General features: G+C 42.7%; 1 protein-coding gene across 5 annotated transcripts in view; it reads left to right on the plus strand.

The window, feature by feature from the left end:
• LOC145412565 (putative monocarboxylate transporter 5) overlaps positions 1–22,102 on the plus strand; it is a 473,562-nt gene that overhangs the window by 77,410 nt on the left and 374,050 nt on the right. The window contains exon 1 of one of the 5 annotated variants that reach the window (XM_080282470.1): positions 18,165–18,217. The exons of the other annotated variants lie outside the window; for them this stretch is intronic. The gene's annotated coding sequence lies outside the window, so the exon portion shown is untranslated. Of the gene's footprint in view, positions 1–18,164; positions 18,218–22,102 lie in introns of those variants that run through there. 5 annotated transcript variants of the gene reach the window in all.

Consider the following 22,102-nt stretch of genomic DNA (forward strand, 5'->3'; position numbering starts at 1 on the left):
AGACTGAGGAAGAAACATGTACGCGAGAGGGAGGATGAAGGAGACGAAGAGGAGGCTGACTTTGCGTGGAAAAAGATGAACAGAGAGAGGAGCAAAGGGGGGAGGTTGAGGGAAGATGGTGAGCCATGCCGTAACTCTTGTCTTCTCTCGACTTACACACCTGTTTTTGTTAGCGACGCCGAAAGAGTAGCTGTTGTGATCGAGTTGGTGTATGTATCTGTGTAGCTGTGTATTGATGTTTGTACGTTAACAAAATATCTCATGAATGCACAATCCGATTTTGGTTTTAAAACTGCATATTCATTGTGTGTGAGAATGGGAAAAAGTTATCCGATTTTGGCGTAGGTCAGTGTAAGATCAAAGTCATGGGTTAAGGTCAAAATTCGGGCACGGCGTCGCTGAGCTGTATGAACACTTGATCTTGTTCATGTTGATGTTGTTGTTAGTACTAATGCGATTTCTATACCTGCACGTGCGAAACGACAGTGGATGTTGTTCTTCTAGACGCGTTGTTTCTGTGTGTGTGTGTGTGTGTGTGTGTGTGTGTGTGTGTGTGTGTGTGTGTGTGTGTGTGTGTGTGTGTGTGTGTGTGTGTGTGTGTGGGAGAGAGAGAGAGAGAGAGAGAGAGAGAGAGAGAGAGAGAGTTATTGTTGCGTTAAAATGTATTTAAATGTTAGAACTGCTTACATAATTAAACCATCTTTAGTAAATATAACTGCATTTTTGTGTTGTGATATTTATGTGGTGAACGACTTATGGCGGCTCGGAGTGTAAATATCCTCTGTACGCTGTTGTCAGTTGGTTGAAGGAAGTGCTTAGTGTACGAAACAGCCTCTTCCAGGAGCACCCATTGTACCAACCCAGGCGGCACCACAAACTGTTGCTTTATTATACTTCTGAAGAAAGGACTGGCGAAGTGTGATGAATTTTGGATTGCTGGCAGAGTGAACAGAAGGGAGTGACAAGCCTTCAGCCACTTGTGCCACGTTGTGACCGTAGTACTGATGCGATGGGGAGACGGTGATGAGGACGCAGAGTAAAAAAGTGTGATTCATTGCATCTGACAAGCGAGAAAAACGCGCATTCGTCGACAGCATACCTGTGTCAGCTGGCATAGTCAGCTGGTAAAATCTCCAGTCAGCCTGACCACCAGAATAGCAGTTTAAAAGGACCATTGTTTTCTAACGTGGCTTAAATAGGAATGAATCAGTCCAGTGGTCGGTGGACGTTATTTCAATTTAATTCAGGTTCATGTACGAGTCACTTCCTATCAGCTTCTGTCACATTCATTCTTTCACGTAGTTTTCAGCCAGGCTCAGACTCAGAGCTATTTATGCCTGTTTCTAAAGTCAACCCTTTCAGTCCAGTATGTATTTTTCATTTTAATCAAGCTACCACCGGACGGGTTATTTCAACGAAATTCTTAGGTTCTGACATTAAAGGACTTGACGGCTGTATCTGTTGCATTTCCAAAGCAATCCCCTAAACTGAATAAAGACGTTATGAAGTCGCAAGCATAGACTAAAGGGAAACAAAATGTTACCAGATTCAAGGCAAGGGATTACGTCTACTCTGGTCAGTTTTGGTCAAATTAAAATCTGTTCAGCGCTGTTACATCCAGTTGAGTCCATTCAGGCATTTTCACGTCCAATCTTGCCTAGTTAGCCTCACGTCATGAAGCACCAACGAGGTTAATTTAGGATCACTCAGTCCATTGTAGATCCATCAGGGCACATCACTAGTTTTGGCCCAGTTAGGTCAATTCAGGACTGTGCAAGGGCAGTTAGCTTCATCATTGCCACTTTAGGTCTGGTCAGGCCCTTTGCATCCATTTCAACTCAGCCATGTCATCTCAGGCCAGTTTAGCCATTTTTAGATCCAGGAAAGTTGTCTGCATCTGTTCAGGCAGTAAGATCATATCGGAATCATTCAGGTCTAGTATGATTAATTCTGGCAAGTCTAGAGCCATTCACCTATCCATCACTACAGTCATGCTTAGACCCAGGCAGATCATGTCAAGCCTGTTTCAGTCAATCTAGATCCCATTTAAACCATCCATGACAGGTCAGGTCTGTCATATCAGTCAGCTATAATTTTCAGTCATTGGATATGATGGCATGATTTTTCAAAGGCAACACGATAAATATGACAGTTCCTCAGTCAGTGATAAGAATTTTGGACAGTGTACTCACAGAAGGCAAAATAGTAAATTTTTCTGTAGCGGTCTAAAGTTAGTGATGACACAGCCAAAAAACAGAGATCAGAGCTCCCTGGACCTCCCGTGTATCAGACACTGAGTGCCGCGCCTCCTGACGCAGTCCCAAACCCCCCTTCCCCCAGAAAAAAAGGTCACACACACACACACACACACACACACACACACACACACACACACACACACACACACACACACACACACACACACACACACACACACATATATATATATATATATATATCTTAATGATAAAATGATGATGTTCAAATTAGCAGTCATTTGGTATACATAATTTATTTTACCTAAGACACTCAAAATCCCATGAAGTGCAACGTTTTGAGGAACTATGAGTGATTAGGTGACAAAAAATTAGTTGTTTAAGATGTTATTTCTGAGTTTCATTTGAGATAATATGTGACGTCTTTTCCACAAAGAACTTGATAATACCCTAATTCTTTCCATCTGTCTATTGCCAGACACCTCAATTCCGTAAGGGGTGGCCACAAACAAATCACCTTCTTCCACTCCATTGCCTTGCTCCCAGCTCACACACCCCTCTCTCATATCCTTCTCCACTCCATCCCTTCATCTCATCCTCGGCTTCTCCCTCCCTCTCCCCCCTCCACCTCACTCACATACACCCTCCTCGTTAGTCTGTCGTTCTCCATCCTCTTCACATGGCTAGACCACCTCAGTGTATTCCTCTTAACGCATCCTATCACATCCACATCCACACCACAACGCTCCTTCACTTCCTCATTTGTCAGTCTGTCTCTCCATGTAACTCCACATGCTTCTCTGAAATAACTCATTTCCACTGCTCTCACTCTTGACTTGTGTCCTTCCAACAAGGTTCAAGTTTCTCTTCCATACGTTAGAGCTGGCATCACAATACTGTCATGCAGCGACTTTTTTACTTCCATGCTCACTTCCCTGTTCCTTATTACTGCTTTCAAAGAACTAGCATCCTTTCTTCCCTACTGTACCCTTTCAAGCACTTCACCCTCTAAACTTCCATCTTTACTCATCACACTGCCCAAGTACTTAAATGCACTCACATTCGGCATTTCCCCATCATCCAGCCTCAGTGTACATTCAGTGACGATTTCTCTCAGAGACCATAACTTTACTCCTCCCTACATTCACCTTTAGATTCCGTTTCTTACACACACTCCAAGACTCAGTCATCAAGCCTTATAGTTCCTCTTCGTCATCACTTAACAATACAGTATCACCTGCAAACAACAGTACAGGGAGTTTCCAGACACTATCTTCTCTCACCAAGGTTGCTTCAACATCCACTTCTCTACCGTGTATCTCTCTTATAACCCCATCCATATACATATCGAACAACCATGCGGACATGACACATACCTATTTCAGTCCAGCATTCAGAGAGAAAAATTCATTCAGTTCATTATCCACACGCACTTCAGTCTTAGCACTCTCATACATACTCTTCACGGCATTCAACAACTTCCCATGCACTCATATATCCTTAATACTTCCACATTCTTTGTCTATCCACCGTGTCATATGCTTTCTCTAAATCCATGAAGGCTGCATACAACTTCTTTCCCTTCTCTATAAACTTTTCCACTAAAGACCTAAGAATGAATATCTGATCTACACAACCTCTTCCTTCCTAAGACCCCCATGTTCTTCTCTAACTAATTGTTGTTATTTTCCTAACTCGGTCAGTAAGTATCCTACCATATACTTTTCCTATTATGCTAGGAAGACAAATGCCCCTTTAATTACCACACTTTTTTTTTTTCCGCTGTTCCTTTGTACAGGGAAATTATTATACCTGACTTCCAATCCTCCGGGACTCTATCTTCCTCCCAGGTCAATCTGCACATCCTCCATATCCATTCTGTTACTGTCTCTCCCCCATGCTTCAGCATTTCACCACACACTCCACCAATTCCTGGGGCTTTCCTCATTTTGACTTTCTTCATTGCTTCCACAACTTCCATCCTACTGATTTCTTCCTGTCTTCTCACTTCCCTCCTCCTCCCAGCCATTCTCCAGCCACATATACACGCATTACTTTCATTTTCTATGTTCAACAGTACCTTAAAGAGTTCTCTCCTTCTGCTCACTTTTTCTATCCTCTCCACTAGCAATCTGCCATTTTTATCTTTCACTCCCAGACTTAGTTCTTTATCACCCAGTCTAACTGTCTTTACCTCTTTACAGAACATTGTCTTACATTCCCTCAACTTTATGCTCAAAGTCCTTCCATATTCCTTATCTGCTCTTTTCATACTCTTTGTTACTAATCTTTTCACCTCTCACATCCTTTCTACATATATATCTATTTTGTCTCTCAATTTACTCCACGCTCTTGTTTCTCATCCACTCACTATATTCCTACTTCTTTTGCACCACAGCCTCTCTCACCTCTTCCTTCTACCATTCTTTTCCTGGCATTCCCTTGCGTCTTCTCTTCACCCCACACACCACCTCACATGCTACACAGATTTCCTCCGTGAATATCTTCCACACATCTTCCGTGTCCCCCATCTGCTCTAAATCATTTGTAGCCTACCCAATCACTCCTCCACGTCTGTCTTATATTCAGCCTTTTCCCATCCTCTTGTAACCTTTCCACCCTCCTTGTATGGACTACTTCCTCCTGTCCTTCCCTTCTCCTCCACCTCCATTTCATTTGAACCTTGACTGTCACCACCACCAAGTGGTGGTCGGAAAGTCCACTCCCCCAACCTCTGTATGCTCTTGCATCCTTTACACGCCTCATTCTTTCATCCACACATACATAATGAATTATTGCCTTCCATTCATCCAGTTTACCACCCTCCCTTCTCATCACTCACCACATATACCTGTGGATCATTTTGTGTCTAAAGAGAGTATTGGCTATCACCAACCCCCTCCCTGCACGAATGTCCACTAGAGCACTGTGATTCTCATCCACTTCTGCAGGCACATCTCACTCACCAGCTGCTCCATCCACCTTCACATTTCCAATTTTCCCATTCATATCGCCAATAAAAAACACTCTCTTTCCTTTCAAACTTTTCCATGCACACTTCCACATTAATTTTGTCCAGAACTCTTCTTTCACTCTGCTTGACCCATCTTGCGTTGGTGCACACACACACACACACACACACACACACACACACACACACACACACACACACACACACACACACACACACACACACACACACACACACACACACACACACACACACACACACACACACACACACACACACACACACACACACACACACACACACACACACACACACACACACACACACACACACACACACACACACACACACACACACACACACACACACACACACACACACACACACACACACACACACACACACACACACACACACACACACACACACACACACACACACACACACACACACACACACACACACACACACACACACATTTGTAGTTCAACTTTCAATCTTACCCACACAGCAGTCCTTGAGCCGACGGATCCATACTCTCTTATATTCTCCTTCCATCTCTTGCACACGACAATACAAACTTCTCTTGCCCCCTCATACCCTAGTTATGAAAGGAAAATTTGCAACCAAAGATATTTTGTTTAAAAATGACATACAGATATTATTTCAGCAAAAAAATAAATAAATAAATATATAGGACCATATCCAGCGGGCTTGTGATATATCATGGCACCGTACTGTAGAGGGAGGGTAATGTTTTGTTTGCCTCACACTGGCCCTGCTGTACTCGATCATTTTGTGGGTTATTTCCTGCAGGAGTTGCCATGTGCAAGTGTAGGCTAGGTAACCAGTTGTGTACGGACTGTCTTATGTATTATGTTGCAGTTCACATATCGCCTCATGAGTGGTGTGACAACTGGTGTATGTGGAGGCATGCGTGTGCAGTGGGGAGTGGGTGTCATGGCAACACTATTGAGACATTGATGGCCGGTGTTCAGTGGTTAATGTGGTTGGTATATGCTGGCCTGGCTCACCAGGGCAACCAGATGCACATGGAGGGAAGGTTGGCAGGAAGAAAACATGGAACCGGAGCCACAAACAAACAAACAAGCCAGCAGGTGACGATGGCCAGCTCTAAGTGGACCAAGCTTCGTCAGTGACTGGCAGTAATTTTCGACACTAAAAGCCACTTCTATATGGAGGTCCTCCAGTGCAACATTCCACCCAACAGTCATAGCCCTGGCTTATTAATCTTTGGAACCATAGCATTTCTCATGAGCAAGGTCGTCATTTTAGCGCTTTTCATATTTTCTGCACTTGATGATCTTTGACCCCTGACCTGGCAGATATAGGTCATGCATGTATGAAGCACACTTATAGTACTCATTAACGTCTATAAGCATGCAGGGTTTCATTCGATTCCATCCTCCCACTGTGGAACTAGGGAACCTGAAATTCATGGAATGGCCCGCCAGAGGTACAACTTCAAGGTGGCATTGCCAGTGACTGGAAGTGAGTTTCGACACTAAACGCCGTTTTTATGTGGAGGTACTCCAGTGCGACTTTCCACCCAAGAATCATGGCATTGGCTTAATCATCTTTAAAGCCTTAGCATTTTGCACAAGTGTAGGCGTGATTTTAGCTATTTTCACCATTTTCGCCTTTGACGACTTCTGACTCCTAACCTGGCCAATGTAGCACATAGGTGTACCGTAGGAAGTTGTAATACTAGTCAGTGTCTATAAGCATGCAAACTTTCATTCAGTTCCATCAAGCCGCTGGTGAACTAGGGAGGCATTTTTGAAAATCGGTGTAGTCTTTGCAGGTTTGTCTTTCAAAAACTAGAGGAGAGAGGAGAGAAATGGATGGCACACTTCCGTAAGGGAATGACCTCAAGATTACGCCTAAAGAAGCCAGAGCATTCTATGTCTATTAATAATGCTTCTACAGCTCAAAACATGAAAAGTACGAAAAAAAGCTGGTTTGTGGTCGTTGCTAGGCAACAGGTTTTTGCGTAGGAACCAAAACCTTGTTGACACAACTAGGTCATAGGCTGGTCGTTGTATCCAAGTTTGGTCGGAATCGGTTAATTCTGAAGGGTAGAAGTGCCTGCCACAACAAAACAAGAAAGAAAGAATACAAGAAAATCAAAAAAGAAAATGCGACTGACAATAAGGGCAGCATGGAGCTGGCTAATGATCAGTTTCCTAACTTAGATTTTGATAAGCAGACAGGACAGGGAGACAGGAGGCTTTTACCTGACTTGTATTTCCTGTTTCATTAAGCCTTTCGTCACAAGAAGGAAAGTATCGTATACAGTATATATATATATATATATATATATATATATATATATATATATATATATATATATATATATATATACACACAAATATGAAAGAAAGGAAACTGCTGAAACTTCCCATGTTTCTTGTTCGTAGATCAAAATTAGAGTTACGGTAGGGAGATGATCGTAAGGTTATTATTGAATCCGGCCTCAGCATGGAAAAGAGGAAGTGATGTAATTCCAGAGGAAAGGGGAGAGGCGAGCACGGAGGGAGATATAGCGAGATTGGAAGAGCTATGTGAGACGTTGTTTGTAGTAAAAAGAAAAAAAGAAAAGAAAAAAAAGAAAAGGAAGAGAAAGAAGGAACTAAAAGAAAGAATAGAGAAATATGAACCTCAAGGACAGCAAGAGGTAGAGAAAACAACAGTGGGAGAGACAAGAGAAAAAGTGATGTTAGGCGATGAGGAAAAGGAGTATATATAGAGGGAGAAGAAAAGCCTGGGGGTAAGCACGATAATGCAAGTAAGGCTAATAGTAGAATTACTGAACTGAACAAGGAGAGAGAGAGAGAGAGAGAGAGAGAGAGAGAGAGAGAGAGACCTAACTTAGACGACAACAATGCCTCACCGTAAACATGTTTTGTGAGAGACGTGCCTACACAAAACCTGCCACCCCAACACACACATACACACACACACACACACACACACACAAACAAACAAACAAACACACACACCAAAAAAGAAAACACACACACACACACAGCCAGGGAACGGCAGAGGAGAAGACGAAAATGGAAAGATTGAAGGAAGTGAAGACAGTATGACGAAGGATAGAAGAAGAAACGAGAGAGAAAATGAAATAAGAAATGCAGAAGAGAGAAAGGTCGCATAAAGGATGGAAGAGGACAGGAGAAAGAGGAGGAGGGGGGGGGGTTAGAAGCGAGGGAAGAGGGAAAGGGGAAGGGGAGAATTGAGGAAGGAAGAAGGGGAAGGGTAGATTCAGATTTAGATACAGAATATTGAGACGAGTACAGCTACATATCACCTACAGTTGGAGACGAAAGTTGACCTTTCTGACTTTCCATTTCTGTTGATTATCCTAAACTGAGAGAGGCTTTGCACAATCGCCTCCACTTCTAAGAACTACAAAGACTTGTGTGTTGAGGATCTTATGTGGCACCGTTATAGTTGTTTACCACTAATGTCTCTTGTGATCTCATCACAATAAGAGTTTTTTTTCCTACATAGTAGACGTTAGACGTAAACAGATACACCATCGTCACATAAGACTCCAACACAGCGATCCCAGTAGTATTGATTTTATAAGTGGAAGCGATTGTATGTTTCTTTTGCCGTAGATGAGTCAAGGAGGAAGGTGACGAACATTTACTAAGGATGAAGTTGACGCAGTGGAATAGTAGGCGAAAGTTTGTCCTAGAGTATATGCAGGATTTAAGTTGATGTTTATATAAATTACATACCGCACAGGTGCATAAGAGGGTAGAGAAAAGAGAAGTAGTTGGTGAACGGAGAGGAGAGGGATGAAATTAAACGGAAGGGGTCATGAAAGAGAGGAAAAACGAATGGGAGAGGAAGGAATGGGGAAGAAGAGAAGGGAGGAAAGGCGACGGTGGAGGTGGCAGAGGCTAGGAGAGAGGGCTACGGAAAGCGTATGGAGAGGGGGAGAGATAAGGGCCGTGGTTGTGGAAGGAGAATGAAGAGGAAAGGGTAGGAATGAAGGACGATGTGGGGATGTGGAAGGAGAAGTGGAAAAGAAAAGGTAGAAGTGCTCAAAGGTCAGGAACGACGGAGGAATAATAGAAGCGAAGGCTGTGAAAGAGTCTTTAAAGCTTTCTCTATGCCTCTGGCTCATATTTTGGAGTAAAGCTTTAAACTTAGTGAGACGGAGAGTAAATCTAATATCTTCACCAGTACATTGTGTTACAATACTTCACACTGGCAGGACGTGACCAAGCTGTTATGTTATTGATTGTGTTGATAGTATACATATGTATAGTACCGGTACATTAAAACACGCAGTGTAATACATGATGTATCAGGTTCATGTCAAAACCAGTGGCTAAAATTCAGCTTATAATCGCAGGGTACTAAACCGTCAGCCACCAAGACAGGAGGGAGGTCTGCAGTGTATGATGCTGTTCAAGATATCCCACAGTTACATCGTTAAGCTTTAATCAGATTAAAACACCAAAATTCGTCCATTACGATAAACAAAAATGTTAATGACCCTAGTCAGAGCAGGCCTGTGTTATGTGTACATACGTTGTTGGCTTGGAGGTGTCACCTAATAGAGATGTTCTCAAGAAACAGACTCATCAGTGGAAGGAAAGACTGAATCACAGAGCTGTGGCAGGATTTTTTATTTTTTTATTTTTATTTTTTATTTTTTAAGGGGGGAAGCATTATTATCGCCGGCCTTTATCACGGCGGAACGATAATGTTTATCGCCCGCCTTACCAGTTCGGAGCGATAATGTTTTTGCCCGTGTGTGTGTGTGTGTGTGTGTGTGTGTGTGTGTGTGTGTGTGTGTGTGTGTGTGTGTGTGTGTGTTTCCATTATATCATGAATAGCTTGAGCTATCAACATGAAACCTTGAGGGTATCAAGAGATGGCCAAAATCTTGGATGAGTTCGAAAATGGGCAGTTGGGGTAAAGATCAAGGTCACCAAAATGGCTGCCAAAGCCCAACTAGTTTTTATTGCCAGCCATTAGCTCCATTAGCTTATATCTCACGAACGACTTGAGCTATCAACATGAAACTTTCAGGGTATCAAGATATGGCCAAAATCTTCCGCCCCTGCCACCCCCTCCTAGGGAAGGACACCACCATCCGGCCTCCCTGGAGGGCCTCCTCTCCCTAGCGTCCCCGGGGGTGGCCGCGCTTGTAACCTGGCCAACAGCATATTCTGGCGGGCGATCAGCATTCGGCTCCCGAACGCTTTTCTTTCATTATAATGGTGCGTTTGACATGTAGGTAGGCCCGTAGATATGTTGATTTTTTTTTCCTTGCTTAGGTGTCAAATGGAATGCATGTATTGCTAGCAGAATGTACTGAAAATCATTCAGGGTGGCCTCTTTGTGAAGTAACTCCCAGTAGGCAAGAGAAAATAAACATCTAAAAAATGGTGACAGTGAAATTTGTGCAATCACTGGTACTGGCAACCTGTAGAGTATAACAGGAAACACACACACACACACACACACACACACACACACACACACACACACACACACACACACACACACACACACACACACACACACACACACACACACAGAAACTTGGCACTTGTTTACCGCCATTGGTGACCGTGAAGCGTGAACACTGCAACTTATGACGTATTTTTTTGCATTAAATTCTTGCTGCTTCCTTATGACTGTACTCAACTTAGGACAGACGTCATGTTGTGAAGGAGTTAATGAAGACAATATTTCATTCATGTAGTTCGAGAACTTTGTCCAAATTTGAATAATATTATCTGGTGGTAGAAATAATGAACTATATAAAACGTTATGGGAGAGAAGAGGTACACTCCAAGCACACAGTGTATAGTGTTTCGGGTCAGTTGTAAACGTCAGCATACATTAATCACTCTGGCGGTCTTCCATCTTCAGAGTATTTTAAACGCATCTGTAACATCGGAACGAGGAATGATGAAGGAAAATGGAAGGTGAGGAAGGAAAAGAAGAGTGAGCGGAGAGAAAGAGAGAGGAGTGAAAGAAGGATAATAGGAGGGAAGTGGCAGGAGGGGGGAAAGGGTGAAGTGACGGGAGAGACGTCACAAACACAAAGAAGTACGAATAACAGCAGGAGGGAAGGAGTAGTGTCAGAGAGAGTGGGGGGGGGAGGGTAAGGAAGGATGAGGGCATAATACGAGAGGATACGGAAGAAGGGAGGGAGGGAGGGAGGGTGTTAATACGCGTAAAGGAGGGAGGGACGGGGGGGAGGAAGGGAGAAATATAATATGGGAGAGGGAGGAATATAAGAGGCAATATGCATGACGACTCTCTTCAGAGGCGAGGGAGGAAAGAAACGATGTTGTGAGAGGAAAGGAATCAGCGTCTACTTCGCACGAAACAATCTGACACCAAGGGCGGTGGCAGTTGTAGAACTCCAAATGGTTCTGCCCTGCCTTTTAAAACTTGGTTTCATAAAGATACTATACATATGTCGCGTGCTTGATATTTCGTAATCGGTACTGTCAGTATGTACATATTTAGGATGTAATCTGGCCGCCTCGTTCGTGATACTATACAATACTGGTACCATATACAAACACTGCTGTCCCGAAAGTGTAGTGCGATACATATTCGTACCGTGGACCCACGATGGCTGTGTGATTGCTGACTCCGCCTCCAGATCAGCGTATACCCTGAGTCTGGAGTCGAACCCAAATGACCCCGCAAGTAAATGCTTGTAATATGTCTCTTCATTTGCAAGAATATGTTCGCATGCTCTCGATTCATGTAGATGACATAATGGACTCAGACACTCACAAACACAGCCAGTTGTGCTGGCATTCATATGCACTACTATCACCACACGCCTTCCTGATTCGTGCTTTGGCAGCATTAGGAGAGGTTATTTCTGGCTGTCACTCTCCCTCTGAAGAGATGGGCTGATTCTGCTATGGACCCCTTACAGACTGATATACTGTTACCACATAGTGGCTTACATAATCACCGTTCAGACTCTTTGACACAGTTACCCCTATACTTGACTTTACCCCCCCCCCACTCCCTTGAAGATAACAAGGGAGTTGGGGGGGGGGGGAGAGTAGGACAAGGAAATGAAAGGAGAGAGGAGTGAGTGACAGAAAGGACGAGGAAAGAGGAAGAGAAGAGGAAGTGGAGAAGTGGGAGAAAAGAGTACACAATTTTGGAGACATGGAACGTGAAATGAGTAGAAAGCTGTACTGGGGAGAGAGGGGAGGAGAGATTGAAAGAGATGATGCGAACATGAAGACGAAGAGGGAGAGGAGAATTGTGAAGGATATAGTGAATGAGGAGATTTGACTTGATTAAAGGGAGAGATGAGAAGTAGACTGGAAATAGAGGAAGAGAGGTAAGCAAGAATACAATGAAAGTGGAGCAGGTTAAGCGTGAGGGTGGATGATACAGCTAAAGAATCATGTTTACCCGTATGTTATCTCCAGTGCTGATAGTGACACCTCCACCTCCCCACAACAGATGTACTAAGTCTTTCTCACTAGCCTACACCTGGCAACTCATTACGCGCCTCTCACTGCATAAGCTAACTACCGTACGCAAGTGGTACACATTTACCGTAACAGTAGTAAATGAGGTTTCAAAGCCCCAGTCATGTCAACCAATTTAATAATACTTTATTAGTTTTACCGCACACATGTATAATATGACAGACAAACACTTTTCGTATGCAAAATCTGATACTGTTGTAGGACGGTCAATTACTTTTAGCATGTAAAATCTATTACGTAGTGTTTTCTAAATGTGGTCACATATCCTATAAGTAATTTTGTCGAGGGCTTGATAGTATTCATGATTATACAGTAGTTAGTAAAGGTGACCATGGTGACGGGTATACCATGAGTACGACACTGTTAAGGGAATGGCTGGACTGGGAGACCACTTGACAGAGATCTCACGTGGCAGAGGAACCAGTTGACACAGAATGAGTAAAGCCGGGGACAAGTATACCCCGAGACCACTTGACCATGGAGTGAGTCGAGCAGGGGGGAGAAAGCAGCAGTTGAAAGAACAAATGGACAGAAGAGCCAAGCAAGGTAAGAGACCTGCAAGACAAGCGCCAAGCAAGAAAAATCATGCAAAACAGTAGCCAAGCAAAACAAGAGCCAAGTAAGATAAAATGCAAGCAAGACATGAGCCATGCGAGACAAGAGCCAAGGGAGAAATAAACCACGCAAGAATTAAACCACGCAAGGAAGAATTAAACCACGCAAGAGGAGCCAAAGAAGAAACAAACCAAGAAAGATAAGAGTCAAGCAAGAAACAGATCACGAAAGATAAAGGCAAAATAAAGAAATACTGAAGATGGCTCGTATGATTAAGCTCGCTAAAGCGCACATTGTTTATAATATCGTCTGTACTTATATCGTCACTCATACAGCCACCAAACACTGTACAGTAATATTACAGTCATTAGTACAATCAAAAAATGCAAAAGGCAGAATGATTTGTTGTTTTTGTCATTGTTGTTGTTAAGTAACCCTGGTGTGCAGCTTCAGGCAAGCAACTGCCCCAGCAGGACCGTCCCGTGCGGTGAACCGTCTCCTTGCGTCAGGCAGCGGTCCGCCATAGCGAGGCCTGGGGAAGAGTATGGAAGTTTGGTTCTCGGATGGATACCGCATTTGCGTCTCTCCATCCGGTTAACAGAGGCACCATACAAGTAGTAGGCTCCACATCGCCCCGCTATTTAGTTACATGGTTACCACGCAGCGTTGTAAATGGTATCCTGGGTTACAGGTAACCATTAGGCTTGTGACCCACTGTAGAGCCACCTGAAGTAGAAAAAGATTAATAAAAAGTGACATGAAGGAGGGCAGACAGAAAAGGAAATGTTGAGGAAGAAGTAGGTAACACTGCATCAAATGAGTGGATGATGGTTTCCACCACTTTCCACCAAAGCGATCCGTAATAACAGTTAGCTAATGGAGGCTTTTTTTTCTAGTAAATAAGGTAGGTCCTTTATACGTGTGAGCCCTGCTGTCAGGCGATGAAAACAGATGACTAAAAGCACACGCAAACCAGGACCAATTACTCAGGAAAGCTTGAGCACAAGCACGAATAACGCCTTCACTGTGATCATGTCTGATTCTTAGTAACGCAAGACGATTGTATTCAAGACAGGAGAGGCTGAAACAAACTGACAGGGAACTGAGAAGAGAGAGAGAGAGAGAGAGAGCACTATTGACGACCAATTTGTGAGATGAAAATGATATGAATACGATACAAAGAAAATAATTAGAGTGGTGAATGAAACGGGAGGAAGAGGGTGCGAAGTGGTGAGGAGGACGAGAGGGTCAGGGAAGAGACGTAAATTTACTACTGTTGACCTTGACACTATTGTGGGTTTTGTGAGACTATATAGCGTCGGGGAGAGAGAGAGAGAGAGAGAGAGTAATGTGATAGTAGCCCTCATTGATACGTCAACTCGAGGCTTTTATGTTTAAGCACACTCACGCAGATACGTCATGTACACACACACACACACACACACACACACGAGGAAATAAAAAGTTAAACAATATATATATATATATATATATATATATATATATATATATATATATATATATATATATATATATATATATATATATACCGGTAATTCTGATGCAAGTTTAGGGTCACGATATCTCTTCCATTCCGTCTACAGTTCTATGCATTTTCTGTTTCTATTCGTCCACAGAGAGAGAGAGAGAGAGAGAGAGAGAGAGAGAGAGGACGTGCTAACCTTCACCTCACTCACGTAATCATGATAAACAGGAAAAGGAGTAACGTAGTATGCTCTCTCTCTCTCTCTCTCTCTCTCTCTCTCTCTTCTTTATCATCGTCTCTCACTTCTGCCATTAGTTTCCTGCCATTTTGTCTCCCTGCTTCCTCAGTCTTCTTACATTCACATCTTGTACCTTCAGCTTTCCCTCCGTCTTCACTCTTACTCTTCCTTGGTCACCCATTTTTCCACTGACATACTTCTTACCTGCTTACCTACCTCTCTTGTCTGCCTGCCTGCCTTTTTACCTACTTTCCTAGGTGTCTGATTTCCTGTATGTCTATACCTGTCTCACTGCTTTCTTATCTTCCCGACGACCTTCATGCTTTCCTACCTCTCCCTCTGCTATCCTAGTTTCCCACTTGTCTGCCTACTTACCTGTCTCTCCCTCTGCTGCGGTATCTACATTTTTTTTCTCCTCTGTGCTGTCTGTCTACCTACCTGCCTATTAAACATTTTTCTGCTTTCCCACGTACTAACCTACCTGCCTACCAACCTACCAATTTACACTGTTCTCCCTCTGCTTTACTATCTGTCTATCTACTTACCTACCCTTCTTTCTAGTGTCTTACTTATTTACCTACCTTGCTACTTACCTACCTTTCTGCCTTCCTTCCTACCTACCTACCTTCATTTATGTATCATTATCAGTGTGCCGTGATATGATGAAACAGAAGTTTTATACTCATATTTTGAAGTGCTCTTATATACTGGGTGAATCACTCCTCTGAGGCCTCAGATTTCAGCATTTTCGTTACTAATGAAGCGATTTAGGTGAGTCTTGGTACTTACTGTCTTCACGTCGTTGTAATTTAGCCGCATTAACACCAAGTTTGAAGGCGGTCTCTTTCACTGCTTCAACACAGGTTAACCCGGTGATCCAAAGTAGTCAGTTTTCTGTACAACTTATCCATTGTGGTGGTGCATTCCCTCTAATAATGGTTTTTTAGCTAGCCAGAGGAGCGAGGATTGTTTATAAATCATTTCCTGTAAGGAAACACCTCTGCCTGGAAAAAAAAAAAAAAATACTTCAGTGAAATTATGAGAAAAAAAATCGTCAGTTACTGAGTACAGCATGATGACTGGATCATTGCAACTGACGAACTGTAAGTACTTGTAAGTACGGAGTTTCATTTCAGTCTGTTGGTTAACAATGGATATACAGGCGTTATTGTAGGACCTCGGAGTAGTGAATCACACATACTTACACACAGACGCACACACACACACATATGTATGAACTGTATGTATGGAGAGAGAGAGAGAGAGAGAGAGAGAGAGAGAGCGTTTATCACGCTTATGGTGCCTGGTTTCTTTCTAGAAGTCCCAGGTTCGATTGGTAACGCTCTCGCTTGCCAACTGGTGGACGGGAGTTCGCGCCTTGCTCAGGTTGCGAAAAGTTTCACTGACGAAGTGGGTGGTTACTGTCCCCCTTGAGCAAGGGGACGGGTGTGTGCGTGTGTGAAGGTCACAGCCTTGCCCTTAGATCGGACTATATGAGCTCTCAGCTCCCTTCCGGGAGGGTAAAAGCTGACGATCACGACCATCAAGTGATCCTGACCGACCCGGTGAATTACACACACACACATATGTATGAACTGTATGTATGGAGAGAGAGAGAGAGAGAGAGAGAGAGAGAGAGAGAGAGAGAGCGTTTATCACGCTTATGGTGCCTGGTTTCTTTCTATAAGTCCCAGGTTCGATTCCTGGCAAGAGCGTTAAAAATTTTGGACATACTTACGCACATGTAATGTGTGCTTCTGATATATATATATATATATATATATATATATATATATATATATATATATATATATATATATATATATATATGAACTGTATGTATGGAGAGAGAGAGAGAGAGAGAGAGAGAGAGAGAGAGAGAGAGAGAGCGTTTATCACGCTTATGGTGCCTGGTTTCATTCTAGAAGTCCCAGGTTCGATTCCTGGCAAGAGCGTTAAAAATTTTGCACATACGCACATGTAATGTGTGCTTCTGATATATATATATATATATATATATATATATATATATATATATATATATATATATATATATACACACACACACACACACACACACACACACACACACACACACCTCCCTTTCTGTTTCCGTACTAACTCACATACGTAGTCATTCTCGTCTTCTGATTACCTGCCTGAATACCTGCTTACCTACATGATTACCAACCCAGCCCTATTCCTGTGCTTTCTCTCTCTCTCTCTCTCTCTCTCTCTTTCTCTCTAACTTGCCAATTTCCCTTCTATTCTCCCTTGCTGCCCTACATCTCATCTTGTTCCCCTCCATCCCTCACCCCCTACTTCCTGTCCTGTTCCCCCAGTCTCTTTCCTGCCTCTGTCTTCCTCCTTGTTCCCTTTCCCTCTCTATTCTCTTTCATTCTTCCCTCTTTGCCACCCTGCCATCTACTCTCCTGTATTCTCTGTTTACGGCACCTTACCTTTGGCTTTCCCCACCTCCCTAGTCCATTCGTATCTTGCGCCTTTGATCTTCCTGCTTCCCTCCCTACCGCACTGCCTCTTTCTGCTTGTATATTTTTTCCTTGCTTGTCACTCCATTTTCCTCCTTTCTTTTCCTCATTGTCTTCATGTCTCTCCCCTTGTTTCCTTATCCTCCTCTCTGATTCGCGTACTTCCCACCCAGTCACTTGCTTTGTCTTGCCGTCCCCATGCATCTGGGATGGAGATGCATAAAATTAGCAGGTGGAACACTTCAGTTAGATGCTCAGATTGTGAACGGCAGTCCCATGACAAAAAGCCTTTGTTGTAATGAGGGAAGCACGCGATACTTTCATATACCTGGCACCTTACGATGAACCGGTACAGTCTGCCTCTACCCACCGTGCACTTATTACTGGTTCATTCCGCCTGTAATCAAGCCGCACTTACTGCTGGTTAATTCTGCCTTCGCTCAAGTTGCACTTGCATCCCTTCCTTTTTACTTTGTCCGTGGGTCTCCGTTCTCTTGGTGCCATGCCCGGGGGTCCCTGTACTTCCACCTTCCCACCACTGCCAGGCAGCCCGCCAACCACTGTGTGTTGGCGGGTGACCCACTCCCCTACTTCATCCCCACCTCCATCCCCACCTCCACCACACCCCTCCCCACCTCCACCGTCAGCAGCCACAACCACATGCTCGCCAGTCTGTGTGAGTCAGTTACCCTGCCCACACGTTTCTCAAGTGATCTTATCTCACCTACCACAAGTGCCATAACTACCACCATTATCACAACTTCCGCCCTGCTATACTGTAACTCCCTGATTTGTATAGTCAGAGGTGTACAGTATGTTGCTCTGAAGGTGTAGAAAATACCATAGCCATTTTCTTCCATGTTCGCGAAAACTACAGTGTTTACCAGAGTTGCCACAAGTATTGCGCCATAGCAACCGCGTGATGCCAGCAGTGACGGGTGTTGTGTGCTTCTTCAAGTCTATATCGCAGTGTTTCAGTAACATTTTGATGAGTACAAAATAACTGGGGATGCTGTCTGTACAACATGTGTCCACCTTATCACTGCTTCTGTCCTCTCGCCTCGCATACCTCCAACTGATTTGTTCACTCGCATAGCTTCGTATTAGCATTTGCATTTTAAGTTTCATTATTATTATTATTATTATTTAGAAATAGTGATGTAAACATTAGTACGCGTCTATCTCATGATGCTTATTTTAAAAATATCAGCATTCAAGCATTATTATTATTATTATTATTATTATTATTATTATTTACCTCCTCCAGGAGGTATATGTTTTACCCCGCGTGGGTTTGTCTGTCTGTCTGCCTGTTAGCAGGATTGCAGAAAAAGTTATGAACGGATTTTCATGAAATTTTTTGGAGGGATAGGGTATGGCCCAATGAACAATCGATTAGATTTTGGTTGTGATCCGGAATTATTTGTTTGTTTCTTCACACCATGTTTCCAAAAGGTTTCAATGAATTTCAATGAAATTTTGTGGAAGGGTGGGCCATGGGGCAAGGAAGAATGAATTAAATTTTGGGGCGTATGTGGATCATACCGCACAGTATTTCCAAAAGTTCTCAATGAATTTCAATGAAATTTTGTGGAAGGGTGGGTCATTGGCCAAGGATGAAGTCTTTAAATTTGGGGGCAGATCCAGATCCGTATCCTACCGCACAGTATCTCCAAAAGTTCTCAGTTAATTTCAATGTAATTTTGTGGACCAGGGGCCAAGAAAAAAGTCGATTAACTTTGGGGGCGGATCCGGATCTGGCACTGGCGGAGGTATGCGCTCCTTGAGTGCTGCTGTAGCTATTATTAGCGAACCAAGAACTGTCATCATTTTAACATTTTCTTTACATGCATCATATTTAAAGCAGCTTTCAGCTACCGGATTTTTATTTTTTTTTCAATATAAGCTGCGCATTGCTATCGGTAGAGGCAGGCAAGAATAACGGAAATGCATCAGTCTGCGAGAGAGAAGGGAATAGTAACGGAAATGTATCAGTCTAGGAGAGAGAGAGAGAGAGAGAGAGAGAGAGAGAGAGAGAGAGAGAGAGCATAAGCGTTGTGGGGGTAGTGTAAAAGCGTTTATCTGTGTAGCCCACGTGCCTTGCTTGAGAAACTTGACTCCCGTGTGTGTGTGTGTGTGTGTGTGTGTGTGTGTGTGTGTGTGTGTGTGTGTGTGCGTGTGTGTGTGTGTGTGTGTGTGTGTGTGATAACATTAAGTCACCAGCCAACGCCTCATACTCACACCTGGAGACAGCTGGTAGTGTTGATGGTGGTGTTGGTGTTCGTGCTTTGACGGATTGGTCTTAACCGAATAACTGTGTACATTTTCCCTAAGATGAATGTAATGTTTTGGGGCCGGCCTATAATAATGCATAAAGTTCTTAATTTTAGGGCCTAACCTTTAATCGTGATAGTTTTAACATTTTGGTGCCTTGGTTTCTCTTGATCATCTGGGAGGGAAGGGGGGAGGGATTTCCCAACTCGGGGGAAATTTGGACACTCCGGGGGAGGAGGTAAAGAGATTAGGCCAAAATAGCCAACGTAGCCTTTCTGGTGTGTTGCTGGTTGTAGATGTGGTGTATTTCTTGATAAAATACTGTTTGGCTTTTTGGTTTGTTCTTTTTAAGAGTTATGTCTGAATTTTGATTCTCAAATAATCATCATGCTACATGAAAATAGTCTCTAAAATATTCCCAAAACTGTGTAAAAACAACACCGCTAGATTTCTTGCTGTTACACAAATAAATGTATAAATAAATAAATGCAGACGAATAACTCTAGAATCTGTAGTCACTCCCAAAAGGGGGAACTTCCTCCCTTCGGGAGCAGAAGGGGGGATCATGAAAGATGTTCTGGCAGAATTTGGGAACGACCAGAAGTTGGGAAGCCGTGATCTTGAGCATAGTAAAATCGTCTGCTGTAAGTCGAAATCAAATATAAAGTAAGTAATCCGTAGTCATAGAGATAACAGTTTACTGCCATATGCGTAGAACTTATCTGATATTAGCTAAACGTTCAGAAATCTCTCGAAGTTTTGACTACCTAGTCCCGGAGCACTTCCTGAAGTACAGTACGTGGGACTCGAAAGTAGGGGAAACTACGTAATGTGAAATAACCACTGAGTTTTGCATCCTGAAAATCGGAACGAAAAGTTTTGAAATACTGTAGTCCGTCTCACTTCAATAACTATTTTATTTTCTGTAAATCCGGCGAACTGAATATTAGGTTCGGAAAGTGCTAGGGTGAATGGGCATTTTTTCCAGAGTGTCTGACATTTTCGTCTCATTTCGTTCCCTGCATATTTTTGAGAGCCCCCAGTTTGTTTAACCCCTTCAGTCTAGTGACTTATATATATATATATATCCCCGAGGGTGCCACAGGAAATTATATATATATATATATATATATATATATATATATATATATATATATATATATATATATATATATATATATATATATATATATATATATATATATATATATATATATATATATATATATATATATATATATATATATATATACCCTCATACATGCTCCTCACGGCCTTCAACAACTTCCCATCTACTGCATATATTCCTAATACCTTCCACAATTCTTGTCTATCCACCCAGTCAGATGCTTTCTCCAAATCCGTGAAGGCTGCATACAACTTCTTTACCTTCTCTAGAAGCTTTTCCATTAAAGATCTAAGAATGAATATCTGATCTACACAACCTCTTCCCTTCCTAACAAACACCTCCCTGTTCTTCTCCAACTAATTCCTCTTTTGTTTCCCTAACTCTGTCAATATGTATCCTACCATATACTTTTTCTATTACACTAAGAAGACAGATGCCCCTATGATTACCACACACTTCTTTTCCCTTTTTCCATTGTACATGGGAATAATTATACCTGACTTCCAATCCTCTGGGACTCTACCTTCCTCCCAGGCCAATCTGCACATCTTCCATATCCATTCTTTCCCCCGTGCTTCAGCATTTCACTACACACTCCATCATTTCCTGGGGCGTATATTTAACTTATATAATTGGTAGTCACAGTAAAGTTATCTAGAAGGTATATGCATTGTAAGCTATATATATGGTAGACATAGTTATAGACACGATGGTAGACATGATGAAGTTATCGTGGGGAAGGTGAGAGGTGAGGGTGAAAGAGCAGAATTGTTGAGCCGTGTATGTGCGTTGCTTGTGGCAGAAATCAGTAACCGTATTCATACACGCTCTTGATATTAAATAATATAAAAGAGTGTTTGTTTAGATTTTCATCTTTTCTGGTACAGGCTGACTACCATGCACTTAACAACCAAAGTACAGCTTAGAGTAAAGTGAAAATATACGACTTACCTATCTTAAACATTGTAAAGCATTCCATACTAATACTTGCCCAGGAGTAGCACACAGTTGAAGGTCACTGAGAGGGGAGACTAAGGCCCGTGTTATTAAACCTGCATACACGAAGCTGTAGGTGATAAAACCCTAAGTTATGACGGTCAGTTTGAAAACACTTGAGGTTTGGAAGCGGTTGGACAGCATTCCACTTTGCATAGCGTAATCAATGTGGTAGAAAGGTTTAACGTATCGTTCCCATTACGTGTCAGAAATTGTCAA

Source organism: Coenobita brevimanus, chromosome 93, assembly GCF_032717465.1.
Source record: "Coenobita brevimanus isolate Jiangsu-jjx chromosome 93, ASM3271746v2, whole genome shotgun sequence".
Lineage (NCBI taxonomy): Eukaryota > Metazoa > Arthropoda > Malacostraca > Decapoda > Coenobitidae > Coenobita > Coenobita brevimanus.